Here is a 14,648-nt window from a genome sequence, read left to right on the forward strand (position 1 = left end):
ATTCTATGTACTGTAAATCCTTTGACTTCCCCTGGAGCTTTCTAGCACTGCTTGGTCAAGAACTTGCTCTTCCCCTCTCTTCCCATCTGGTCTTTTGGGGTGGAGCCTTCTGTGCTGATTCTCATGTGTGTGCACCTTGGGGGGGGGCTGCCCTGCCCCCTGCCAGGTGCAGGCCTCAGTAGGAGCTGTTTATCCTGTGAGGCTCCTGTTCCCTGGTGGCCCGGCTCCATTCCAGACACAGGGTGACACCAGGAGGAACAACAGCACTCGCTGTGGCCAGCTCTCCAGCTCTGGAGTCAGCTCCCACAGTATCTACCACACTTTCCCAGTCCACACTGGTCTGGATGCTCCGGGGGCAGGAGGTGCTGATCTGCACAGCTTGGGGGCACCAGAGGTAGGAGTCCTCGCTGTCCTGTGCCTTCCCCACCTCAGCCTATCACAAGGGGAGCACAGAATCGCCAGCTGTGTCCATTTGGTGTCCTGGGATCTGGGCTCTAAACTGCTGGAATCACGCTCCTGGGGCTCTGGCTCCTGAAGGCAGCAGGGCTCACCCCCCTCCATCCAGAGCCTCTTCCTGAGCTTCCCCCAAGCCTCTGGCCAGGTGCGCACTCCAGCTCTTTACGGAGATTTTCTGTGGTCTTTGGCTCACTCTCCCCTAGGGTGCACTTCCCCTGTTACTGACCCTGGGAGACTGGAGGTTCCACTGCCCCTCCTGTGGTTCTGCCCAAGTTCCCTGCTAAGTGCCTTTTCATCCGGGAAGAATCCAGTGCGGATTTTTAAAGTTCCTGCTTCTCTGGGACTGGGTTTTCCTGTCCTGGAGGCTTTCTGGGCTGACCTTAGCCCAGCTCCTCCCAGGGGCCCCTCCCCCATTTAATTCCTTTTTAATTTTATGTTTTCTGCCTTCCTATCTTGTTAGAAGCACAAACTCTTCTCTCTGTAGCATTCCAGCTGTTCTCTCTTTAAATCGCAGCTCGAATTCATAGGTTTTCAGGATGATTTGAAAGTTATCTAGGTAATTTGGTGGGGACAGGTTACTTGGGGACCCTACTCCTCTGCCATCTTGCCCTGCCCCCCCAAAGCAGTTTAAAGGTGCATCTTTCAACTGGTTAATCTAGGCAAACTGTTGGTTCTGTCCTCTCAACTGCTAAGTAATAGTTATTGGATTCAAAAAGAAGAGAGTTGGCTAGTAGTAGACAATGTAGACAAGATTCTTGTCTTAGGCAGTTGTGCCAGTGCACCTGAGATCCCACCAACAATACATTCCTTTTTCTGCACCCTGGCATCTCTTGGCTACCAACTGCCAAGCCAGGTCCAACAGAATTCACTGATGACTTAGGGAAAACACAAACTTAAATTTGGCTAAGACAAGGGTGAAACTCATCTTTTAAAATTTGAATTAAGAACCAAACTGTAGATTACAAAAATAAAGATCTATGCATTTTTTATGAAGTTTTGGAATATAAGTGAGGCCTGGAGCCAACAACCAAGAAAGAATTCTTGAGACATCTTTGGTGCAAAATGGTGGTTTTATTAAAACATGGGGGGGGGCAAGATGGCAGAAGAGTAGGGTCCCCAAGTCACCTGTCCCCACCAAATTACCTAGATAAATCATCCTGAAAATCTACGAATTCGGCCTGAGATTTAAAGAGAGAACAGCTGGAATGCTACAGTGAGAAGAGTTCGCGCTTCTATCAAGGTAGGAAGACGGGGAAAAAAGAAATAAAGAAACAAAAGGCCTCCGAGGGCGAGGGGCCCCGCGAGGAGCCGGGCTGAGGCTGGGGTGAGAGGCCCCAGGGCAGCCCCGTCCCGGAGGAGCAGGAGCTGCACCAATCTTCCCAGAGGGAAAGGCCAGTGCAGGGAGTTAGAGAAGGACCCCAGGAGGGGCGGGGATGCCCTCAGGCTCCCAGGGGCCTAACAGAGGACTCCCCCCCCCCCCGCCCCGTGGAGAGCGTGCCACACCCCGCGGCAGAGCTCCCTCAAGGGCTGCAGCCCGGGCCCGCGGGGCCCGGGAGCAGCTCGGAGGGGCTCGGGTGGCAGCTCCACGAGGAGGCGGCTGTGCAGCGGGGAGCGCTAATCCAACAGCACAGGCCCAGGAGCACAGGGCGCTGGGACACAGCCCAGGATCCGACCTCCCCCCAGGGCAGGAAGAGGCCAGGAAGGCCCAAGACAGCTAGGACACTCCTGCCCTGAGCTGAGCAGATCAGCGGCCCCGCCCCCGGAGCATCCAGGCCCCTGCAGACTGAGAGCTCCGTAGTTACTGCGGAAACTGAATCCAGGGCTCCAGAGCTGACCCCCGCCACTGTGGTTGTTCCTTCTGGGGCCTCATGGGATAAACAACCCCAACTGAGCCTCACAGTGGCCTTACCAGATAAGCAGCTTAAACATCACTCACTGAGCCCTGCCCCAGGCAGGGGCCTGAGCAGCTCCCACAAGTGCTAACACCTAAAAATCAGCACAACAGGCCCCTCCCCCAGAAGACCAGCTAGACGGAAAGGGGAAAAGCAAATTATTGACCAAGGAACACTGGAAAGTTCCAGGGGAATTCACGGGACTTACAGTTTATAGAATCAGAGGATACTCCCCCTTGTTTTTTGTTTGTTTGTTTGTTTATTTGTTTGTTTTCAACCCCCCTTTTCTTTTTTTTTTTTTACTTTTTTCTTTTGTTCTTCCTTTTTTCCTTTTTTTCTTTTTCTTTCCTTCTTTCTCTTCTTTTTCTCCTTTTCCCAATACAACTTGTTTTTGGCCACTCTGCACTGAGCAAATAACTAGAAGGAAAAACTCACCTCAAAAGAAAGAATCAGAAACAGTCCTCTCTCCCACCGAGTTACAAAATCTGGATTACACTTCAATGTCAGAAAGCCAATTCAGAAGCACTATTCTACAGCTACTGGTGGCTCTAGAAAAAAGCATTAAGGACTCACGAGAATTCATGACTGCAGAATTTAGATATAATCAGGCAGAAATTAAAAATCAATTGAATGAGATGCAATCCAAACTAGAAGTCCTAACGAGGATGGTTAACGAGGTGTAAGAATGAGTGAGTGACATAGAAGACAAGTTGATGGCAAAGAGGGAAACTGAGGAAAAAAGAGACAAACAATTAAAAGATCATGAGGATAGATTAATGGAAGTAAGTGACAGCCTGAGGAAGAAAAACCTACGTTTAATTGGGGTTCCCGAGGGCGCCAAAAGGGCCAGAGGGCCAGAATATGTATTTGAACAAATCCTAGCTGAAAACTTTCCCAATCTGGGAAGGGAAACAGGCATTCAGATCCAGGAAATAGAGAGATCCCCCCCTAAAATCAATAAAAACCATTCAACACCTTGACATTTAATAGTGAAGCTTGCAAATTCCAAAGATAAAGAGAAGATCCTTAAAGCAGCAAGAGACAAGAAATCCCTAACTTATATGGGGAGAAGTATTAGGTTAACAGCAGACCTCTCCACAGAGACCTGGCAGGCCAGAAAGGGCTGGCAGGATATATTCAGGGTCCTAAATGAAAAGAACATGCAACCAAGAATACTTTATCCAGCAAGGCTCTCATTCAGAATAGAAGGATTGATAAAGAGCTTCCAAGACAGGCAGGAACTGAAAGAATATGTGACCTCCAAACCAACTCTGCAAGAAATTTTAAGGGGGACTCTCAAAATTCCCCTTTAGGAAGAAGTCCAGTGGAACAATCCACAATAACAGGGACTGAATAGGTATCATAATGACACTAAACTCCTATCTTTCAATAGTAACTCTGAACGTGAATGGGGCTTAATGACCCCATCAAAAATTGCAGGGTGTCAGATAAAAAGCAGGATAAAAAGCAGGACTCAACAGCAAAGAAACAAACAATCCAATCATGAAATGGTCAAAAGACATAATAACCGAAATCTCACAGAGGAAGACATAGACATGGCCAACATGCACATGAGAAAATCCTCTGCATCACTTGCCATCAGGAAAATACAAATCAAAACCACAATGAGATACCACCTCACACCAGTGAGAATGGGGAAAATTAACAAGGCAGGAAACCACAAGTGTTGGAGAGGATGTGAGCAAAGGGAACACTCTTGCACTCTTGGTGGGAATGTGAAATGTTGCAGCCATTCTGGAAAACTGTGTGGAGGTCCCTCAAAGAGTTAAAAATAGATCTGCCCTATGACCCAGCAATTGTACTGCTGGGGATTTACCCCAAAGATAAGGATGCAATGAAACACCGGGACACCTACACCCCAATGTTTCTAGCAGCAGTGTCCACAGTAGCCAAACTGTGGAAGGAGCCTCGGTGTCCATCGAAAGATGAATGGATAAAGAAGATGTGGTTTATGTATACAATGGAATATTACTCAGCCATTAGAAACGACAAATACCCACCATTTGCTTCGACGTGAATGGAACTGGAGGGTATTATGCTGAGTGAAATAAGTCAATCAGAGAAGGACAAACATTATATGGTCTCATTCATTTGGGCAATATAAATAATAGTGAAAAGGAATAAAGGGGAAGGGAGAAAAAATAAGTGGGAAATATCAGAAAGGGAGACAGAACATGGAAGACTCCTAACTTTGGGAAACGAACTAGGGGTGGTGGAAGAGGAGGAGGGTGGGGGGTATGGGTGACTGGGTGGCGGGCACTGAGGTGGGCACTTGTCGGGATGAGCACTGAGTGTTTTTCTGTATGTTGTCAAATTGAACACCAATAAAAAATAAATTTATTATTTTTTTTTAAAAAAAGCATGGGGACTTGACCAGTGGGTAGGAAAATCTACTGCCCTGGGCCTGTGAGGGGTGGCTGATTATATACCTGGGAGTTGGAAGGGGTTTGAGGATAGTGTACTTTCTAAGGAATTTTCGAAGCATGGTTTCTAGGACCTTGATGGGGTGAGCTATCGTTGGGAAAAGATCACTTATTACCATCTAATAAAACCTGAGCTACGAGACCCTTCAGATGATTATCGGTAGGCCATGTTCTTGGGGGATGATTGCCAACATGTATCTTGGGGGTTTAGAGATAAAGGAAATTTCTAAAGGAATTTTTATATGTTAAAGTAGACCTACAGTGTCCTAGGAGTTGGGCTAAGATTGCCTTTTGCCTTTAGCAAAGTATAAACATTGAGGCAGTTGGGTCTGTAAAGGAATGCCCCTTTCACTGTTTCAAGGACTTGTCAATGTGCTTTTTCCTCAGCTAGTCCTTTGTTCCCTCATCAATTTTGTTCATTTATTCATTACTACTATTTTAAAGGATTTATTTATTTATTTTTGAGAGAGTGCAGGAGGGGAGGTGCAGAAGGAAAAAGAGAAACTCAAGTAGATTCCACACTCAGTGAGGAGCCTGACATGCGGCTAAATCTCATCATCCTCAGATCACAACCTAAGCTAAAATTAAGAGGTAGATGCTTAACTAATTATACCACTCAGCTACCCCTATTCATTATCACTGTCAAATTCCTTGTTGTGGTCTACAGCTTCAACATACCTTAACCCCCACCTACCTGTCTTGGCCTAACCTTGTATTATATTCCTGCTTGCTCATTACAGTTATGACATACTTTCTTTCTTTCATAGAATATATGAAGCTCATTTCCTCTCCACAGCTTTTCTCAGGCCATGTGTTCCCTTTTCCTGGCATGATCTCCTCTTCCCCAAATTACTTCTCACTCACTCTATCCAAACCCCACACAGATGCCAAGATTTGCCATCAACTTAACACTGATCTATGTTCTACCTCCTCAGCTCAAATCACATTTTCTCTGAGAGGATATCCCTGACTTTTCAGATCAAGGTAGGACAGTGGTGGGGTTGTGGACTAGTTCTAGATTTGCTTTAAGGTTTGTAAATTGCTTAGTAGAGTGCTTTATTGTACTATTAGAGTGTTATAATAACTATGGCTGACAGTAAATACATACTTGTGCTGGGCACTATTCTACATGCTTCACATGTATTAAGTCACTTAGACATCAATAAATGATAATGTTTATTATTCCACAATTATTATTATCCTTATTGCAGCATATACTGCCTGTCTTTCCTGGACAGAGTTAGTTAACACAAACAATTTCTTTCTATACAATTCTGCTTTTTATTGACTCTACACAGGCAACAGCCATATAGTGTAGGCACATTATTCAGAGAAATTACAATGCAATTGATTAAATTACAGCTGCTTTTAGTTCTATTCTAATCCTTAGGGTGCATCCTGGACTAGTGATCTCATTTAACCTTGGACATTTCCATGTATGTAACCTATTTACAAATCTGTACTCAGAATGAGTTATGTTTGCCTGTGTGTTGATTCCTATTAATTTCATTCTTATAAAGTGATTATATTTGGCATTATCACCAAATTTTCATGGTTATTTACTAAAGCCACATATATACTGACTAGAGAATTCTTGCCCAATCTAGGACAAAGAGCTCAATAGGCTTAAAAATAAAAGATCAACTTTTTGGAAAGTATGCTCACCTAAGAAACCCAACTGGCAGTCATTTTACTTTACTTTTGAAAATTCAGTTTTATAAACTGAAAGGCAGAAACCTCTTAGGACTTTCTCTGGCTTAAATGCTGACAATTTGAGGACCTCAAAATGCTTATGTATGGCTCATTTAGGAAGACCTGCAAGCTAGCTGAACTCTTGAATTATGAGCTCTTGAAATATTTCATCAAAATAGAAGATGTTTGAACAAGTGTTTTGGAAATCAATTCAAATTAGCAGGTTGCCTACTGATGTCACTTTTGATCATCAGCAACATCTTTACTTTATTTGGAAATAGATCTCTACTTGCCTTTAACTTGATGAGGGGGTAAAAACCAGAAAATGTTAGTTTTATTATACAAGAAAATATCATCAGCAGATATCCGTTACACTGGACAGGCAACAGTATCAACAGTATGTATTCCTCTCTTTGCTTGATTTTAGGTTGAAACACTTAGACCAAAATAAAACAAAAGAAGACAAAACGACAGTGGCATTAGAAATCGTCTTTAGGGATCCCTGGGTGGCGCAGCGGCTTGGCACCTGCCTTTGGCCCAGGGCGCGATCCTGGAGACCCGGGATCGAATCCCACGTCGGGCTCCCGGTGCATGGAGCCTGCTTCTCCCTCTGCCTGTGTCTCTGCCTCTCTCTGTGTGTGTGTGTGACTATCATAAATAAATAAAAAAAATTAAAAAAAAAAGAAATCATCTTTAGATGTTCTTGGAGATGTGAAAACATAGATTGCTGTATAGATTACAACCTCTTTATTTGGTTTCAAAATCTATTGCAATGATCTCAGAACTTTAAATTTTGCCAAAGCTAGTGAAATAGAAAAGCAGGCATGACTAAAATAACTGACAGACTGAAATGATAAATGAGATTTTGGGTACAATACAGTCTGTGAAACTCAGCTCAGGCTCACTAGCCACATTCACCCCAATTTACAAAATAATCAGGAAAAACCTCTAATGAGGTATTGAGAAAGAAGGCACTTGTTAGGGTTTATATGCAAGGAAAGCTCACTGATTCACAGAGAAGATGATATAGGAGGCTGAGTAGCTATAGCTGCCAAAAGCCAGGATGAATAGCAACTCACAACTTGACTATTTGCAATATATAGAAATAGAAACAGCTGCCTTATTCTCTTCATGATGGCTGTTGCACCTTGGAGCTATCCACACCACCAAGGAAAGCTGATGGAGCCCACGAGGCAGCCTGTGTCCTTGCTCTGAAGTTTGATTTGCCCAGCCAGGCAAATGCACGTGGGAGGTTTGACTTTGTTGTTCACACTGTTCCAGATGGTATTGTCCAAAGCCAGAATTTCTGGGCCACCAAAGCAGCATGGAGAAGCTTTCAGCTCCTCCTGAATCAAATTCTGGCTCTTGCAGCAGGCAAGTCATGGAAGAGTGCCAAATGTTCCCGCCAAAAAGCTACTGAATCCTCTTTCTTTCCTACTTTCTTCCAAATCTTTGCTTTAAATATTAGAGTTGTAAAATGTGAGTTAAGAATAATTTTTTCACTTTGAAGACTATTTCTGATGCTTTGAATCATGACATCATCGAAAATTAAGTTTTAAAATAAAAGCTCATTTAAATTTTTCTTCAAAATATAATTGATTTAGAAATAAATGCATGTGTATAAAATGAAGAGTAGAGCCTGTAAATCATTTTCTTTAACTGATAAGCCCATCACGACTTTCCATGGCTTGCCAATTGGTACTGACTGAACCTTGTCACTGAAACAGGGTTTATAAATGACCTTTCCACATCATATTACAGGGATTTTGATTCACAGCTTTCAGAAGTACTTTAACCTCTCTTTTAATACTATGTATTTTGTCTTATGTATGAATAATCATCTGTATCTTATCACAAGCTCTTTTGAGAACAGAGGTTGTGCTTTTGTCATGTTTGCATGCCTCTTTTCCTTCCTTACAATACAGTGTAATGCTTTGCAGAATAAACACTCTAAAATGTTTACTAAAAGTAGAAGAAATTTTATTCCAGTCACTTATTTCACACTTTAATGCAATTCATTTTTTTCTTTTATCCCACATCACAAGTTAAGAAAGTTAAGTGTTTTTCTGTAGTGATGCCCTGAGTTTTCTCAGAAATGGGGTCATGTAGCCCAGATAGAGAAAGGATAGAAAAAGTGTTATTAAGTGGTTCATCCTGATGCCCAGAATTCATTAAGTTTATTGCCAAATTTTTTATTTGTTTTCCAGCCTCTTCAGAGTCTAGACTTATGAGGAAAGACTCATTTTCTTGAGACATTATTATTTAATTTGTCAAAATTAATAGTAATAACTCATAATCAAAGAGAACACTTATAATAATATACTGTAATAAAAGTTATGTGAATGTGGTCTCTTTCTCTCTCTCTCAAAATATCTTACTGTAAAGTACTCACCCTTCTTATGATCATGTGAGGTGATAAAATGCCTACATAATGAGATGAAGTGAGGTGAATGATACAACCATTGTGATTTTTAGTGTTAAGTTACTGGTGACCTTGTGGTAATATGAAACATCAGAAGGAGAATCATCTGCTTCTGGACTGCAGGGGACTATAGGTAACTGAAACTGCAGAAGGTGAAACTGTGGACAAGGCTGGGGGGGGACTATGGTTTTGGTTTTTTGCTCAAAATTGTGCTTGTCATTTCCATTCAAGTGACTTCTCACTTCCTTTAAAGGTGAAGTTTAAACTCCTTAACCTGGCTTCCAAGATCTTCTATAGCTAGCCTTAAACAACTTTCCTAAATGTACTTCATCATTTCCTTTAAGAAGCAAACGAATCTAATCAATGTTCCTATGCTTCGCATATCTTTGTACCCATTGTTTCTACTGTTCAGTCTTAGGAATGTTATTCAGCTTCCTTTCTGCCAGTGTAGTTATAATTTGTCCTTTCAGGTACAACTTTAGAGTTAAACAAAATACTTGTTGCAATCATGATTTCTTGAATGAATGGATAGACTCAAGTCATACTTCACCTAGAAGTTGCTCCTGCTTGCTTGAGCCCATAATGATGTTTTCACTCTTAGGATTTATATTATACTGAGTATCTCTACAAATAGTTTGTCACTTAGCAAATTTTCCCCACATTGTTTAATTTGAATATATCTTTGTAGAGTTTAGCTGATTCTAAACTGCTTTTGGAGAAGTACTAACTATATCTTTTACATTTGGCATCTGTTACATAGCCAAGCACAGAGTTTTCCACATAGTCAGCTTACAATGTACATGTGTAGACTATTCACTGGTATTCGGTAACTATCTGATGCCAAATAAAATAAGGAAGTAGATATAGTGATACAGACTGAATTTCTTTAGTCCTTTGCGTCCTGTGAATTGACTGACCCCTCTCCTCTAGAACTGCTATATTTTGAAAATCAAAATTGATATTATTTAGCTTTTTTGGCGGGTAAAACCTTTGATTTGTCTAGGAGTTTAAGGTAATTATCTTCTGAGATAGTATTGTGTTAATATCTTCAAATTATATATGATGAAATACAGCAAAAGTTAAATCTACACTGCTGGAAATACCACCATCAACACTCATGGATGACAACCTAGTTGGCCCTTACTTCAGCTAACTTTGATGCAATCAGTTGTGAGAATAATAAAAAACAAATCAATCAATCCAGCAAATCTACATGACATGCAAATTATAACACGGCATATCACTTCAATCTTTTTTTTTTTTTTACCATTTCATTTATTGGTGTTCAATTTGCCAACATACAGAATAACACCCAGTGCTCATCCCGTCAAGTGCCCACCTCAGTGCCTGCCACCCAGTCACGCACACCCCCCATCTTCCTCCCCTTCCACCACCCCTAGTTCGTTTCCCAGATTTAGGAGTCTCTCATGTTCTGTCTCCCTTTTTGATATTTCCCACACATTTCTTCTCCCTTCCCTTATATTCCCTTTCACTATTATTTATATTCCCCAAATGAATGAGACTATATAATGTTTGTCCTTCTCCGATTGACTTACTTCACTCAGCATAATACCCTCCAGTTCCATCCACGTTGAAGCAAATGGTGGGTATTTGCCATTTCTAATGGCTGAGTAATATTCCATTGTATACATAAACCACATCTTCTTTATGCATTCATCTTTCGATGGACACCGAGGCTCCTTCCACAGTTTGGCTATTGTGGACATTGCTGCTAGAAACATCGGGATGCAGGTGTCCCGGCGTTTCTTTACATCTGTATCTTTGGGGTAAATCCCCAGCAGTGCAATTGCTGGGTCATAGGGCAGTTCTATTTTTAACTCTTTGAGGAACCTCCACACAGTTTTCCAGAGTGGCTGCACCAGTTCACATTCCCACCAACAGTGCAGGAGGATTCCCCTTTCTCCACATCCTCTCCAACATTTGTTGTTTTCTGCCTTGTTAATTTTCCCCATTCTCACTGGTGTGAGGTGGTATCACACTGTGGTTTTGCTTTTCTTTTTCTTTTACCCACCTTACTCCAGATCAACTTTCATAATATCAACAAACACAGCAAATACAAAAACATAGCTTCCTTGCAGGTTCTGATTTTCTATGTTCTCCACTTATCGAAACGGCAGAGGCTGATCCACATCCCTTCATCACAAGCCCATATTCTAAGGAGAAGAATTTACGTGGCACATTTGAAGTAAATGTTCACCCTCTTGGGACACCTGGGTAGCTTAGCGGTTGAACATCTGCCTTCGGCTCAGGATGTGATCCTGGGATCTGGGATCGAGTCCCACATTGGGCTCCTTGCAGGGAGCCTGCTTCTCCGTCTGCCTAGGTCTCTGCCTCTCTCTCTGTGTCTCTCATAAATAAATAGATAAAATCTTTAAAAAAAATGTTCACTCTCATTGATCAGCTGTGGATTAGGGGAGGGCTCAGAAGAAAAATCAGCCCAGTTCACATCCAATGTTTCCACACATCTAATCGTTTTGGGTTCAGAGGTAGATGTGGTATCACTTACATGGACACATATAACAGCTGGCACCCACCTCTGTTGGGAGATTGATGTGGAAAAAGCACTGGGCTGGAAGTAAGTGACCTGGGTTCTACCTCTGGGTGAGACATGTATAGGGTGTGTGACTTTGGACAAGTCGCTTACTTTTCTTGAGTCTCAGTTTCCTTACTGAAAAAATAAAAGGGTGAGAAAAATGGTCTCTAAGGAACTCCAGCCATTTGATCTTGTGATCTAAAATGATTTGCAGAATTGTAATATTTAATTTTGCTAATCCATGCAATTTCATTCTGTCAGGGATTGGTACCAACGATTGATGTGATTCAATGATACCCATAAAAAGACTGCTTAGCTTGCATATCTCCTCTTTTTCCCTGAGGTTGCATATCTTGTTCATGCTGCCTTGACTTCTCCTTGGTGATGAGAAAGGAATTTCATCTGCAGGAAGAAGCTGAGGTAGGCTCGGTGTCCTCTGATGAATGGGAAGCCATGGGAAGGGTAGCAGCCTGGAACATGTTCGGTTCCACCTCTTTCTTTTGGCACTTTCTCACTGTGTAGTAATTGTGTTAGACTGAGGACTAGCATAATACAAGGTTGACAATTGTGCAGGACAGAAATGCAAATTAAAAGCAATGAGGTTATCAGATGGTGTTTTCTTCACTCTGTCTAAGGCAAACTTCAGGATCAGAAGACAGGTTAAAAGTGTGAACCAGTTTGTAATTTGGAGATAGAAGAATTCATTTTCCAATAGGAAAGCTAATTTGTATATTAAAAAAGAAACTTTTATTAATGAAGTTCCACCAGATTGCCTCTGATTAAGAAGTAGAGCAACTTTCATCATGTAAATTGTTTTTAAATTAGATTTAAATAACATAGTAATACTTTTTAAAAATCATGTTATCCACCATTTAAAAGAAATAAATACTTTGGTTAACTTCCGGCATTTTCACAAGGTGAAATTCCATCACAATCCTTGAGTAATTGAAATTGTGGTGATTTTTTTTTAAAGATTTATTTATTTATTTATTTATTTATTTATTTATTTATTTATTTATGATAGAGACAGAGAGAGAGGCAGAGACACAGGCAGAGGGAGAAGCAGGCTCCATGCAGGGAGCCCAATGTGGGACTCCATCCAGGGTCTCCAGGATCATGCCCTGGGCGGAAGGCGACGCTAAACCGGTGAGCCACCAGGGCTGCCCAGAATTGTGATTTTTAAAACCATCCAATTACAGGATTTCAGTGCAATTTTTTTCTAATAAAATTCGTTTTCACTTACATGTGTCTGTCATATCTTGTCAATGACGATGTTTTAAAAATCTTTTGCTGATGAATCTTTTTCTGGATATTATTATACCTGTAGAGGGATATTTATTGATACTGTCAGATAAATGTAGAGCCCATAAAAGAAGTCATGATTATTAATTTTAGTATGTCTATTTATCTTTGTTTTTCTGCCAGTATCAAAAAACAATTGTGAATGTTTTTCAGTAACCTATGGATCACAGTACATTAAGTGGAAGTCTGGAATTTTACAAATAATGTAATGGAAATGTTAACACAGGCATATTCTATTTAGATAGTTATCCCATAATAGAGATAGTACTAACTGGATTAATGCCTCTTAACATTCTGAGAATTATTAACTTTTTCTGATTTGACAGAATAAAAATTGGGGAAATTTAGGAGACTGTGATTGTGAAGCTTCACCCTCATCCTTAACTGTTGTTTTAAGATTGGAGAAAAAAAATGAAAGAGCATCAGAAAAATTAAAAGTTCAATTACTTATTTAACTGATCCCTGTCCAGACATTTATTCAGTGAGCCTACATATGTCCAAGGCATTGTGTTAAGCCTTGGGAATGCAGAGATTAATTGACTAGGTTCCAACTCTCAGAGGTCACAGTTCTAGAATAAATTTTTGTATAATGCAGAATGGGAAAGTCGTATGATGCCCAGGGACTAGGTGTGTGCTCAGGGGTGGGCAGTGCAGTGAATGGAAGAAGGAGGGGCTTATTGGAACACGTTTTGACAATTTCTACCTCAGCAAAGTCAGTTTACTGACTCAGATCCACAATCAATAAAAATTATTTTGGAAAAATGGTTCATTTCTCCTAGAGTCTCCTGCTCCCTTTAATTTTAAGGAGTAAATTTGCCTCATATCTCAGGAGTGAGAGATGGACAAAAGTAGAGTGAAATTTGGAAGCCAAAAGAGAGAGATAAATAAATTTATTTAAGACCAAAATCATGCTCTCTTAAACCATGGACCCCTGTGTAGAGTTATTATAGGTCTAAATATTGTTGTGCTGTATATCCAAAGGTTTGGATAACTTTTAGTGTGATTACAGAATCTATGTTTTAAAGATTAGCCAATGATTAAACAAGTGCATAGTAGATTTTTTCATTGCTCTACCATTTCAAAGATACAATCCAGTGGAGAAGGCAATGTACCTGATGTACAATGAAATCAGGTTGAAATCAGGTTCTGTTATCTAGCAGGCTTTATTGAAAATTTAAAAGGTTGAAAAGGAATAAACAGTGAACTCAATTGAAATGTCTGGGTGGCTCAGAGGCTGTCTGCCTTCGGCTCAGGTTGTGATCCCAGGGTCCTGGGATGGAGTCTTGCACCAGGCTCCCTGCGGGAATCCTGCTTCTCCCTCTTCTCCTTATGTCTCTGCCTCTCTCTTTGTGTCTCTCATGAATAAATAAAATCTTTTTTTTTAAAGTGAACTCAGTTTTTCTTAATTACAAAATAGTTACCCTCAAAGTGAAAAATGCAATTAACTATGGCAAAAATTACAGCTAAGAATGTGCGGGCTCGTTGAAACAAACAGAAACACATGGATCTATAAATTAAATATAGTTTTTGAACTGAAGCCCATTGTGCAGTTGAAGGGGAGTGTGTGAAGAAGACCTGGCACTGTTCAGTGTGTTAGGAAGTGAACAAGGAAAGAATCCCTAGCATCAGCAGCCCAGAGAAACCAGAATTGTGGTAAAATATTTTGTAAATAAATAAAAATTAAAAAAAAAATAAAGGGATCCCTGGGTGGCGCAGCGGTTTAGCGCCTGCTTTTGGCCCAGGGCGCGATCCTGGAGACCCAGGATCGAATCCCACGTCAGGCTCCCGGTGCATGGAGCCTGCTTCTCCATCTGCCTGTGTCTCTGCCTCTCTCTCTGTCTCTCTGTGACTATCGTAAATAAATAAAAATTAAAAAAAAATATTTT

Source organism: Nyctereutes procyonoides, unplaced genomic scaffold (genome assembly GCF_905146905.1).
Source record: "Nyctereutes procyonoides isolate TBG_1078 unplaced genomic scaffold, NYPRO_anot_genome, whole genome shotgun sequence".
In the NCBI taxonomy this organism is placed as follows: Eukaryota; Metazoa; Chordata; class Mammalia; order Carnivora; family Canidae; genus Nyctereutes; species Nyctereutes procyonoides.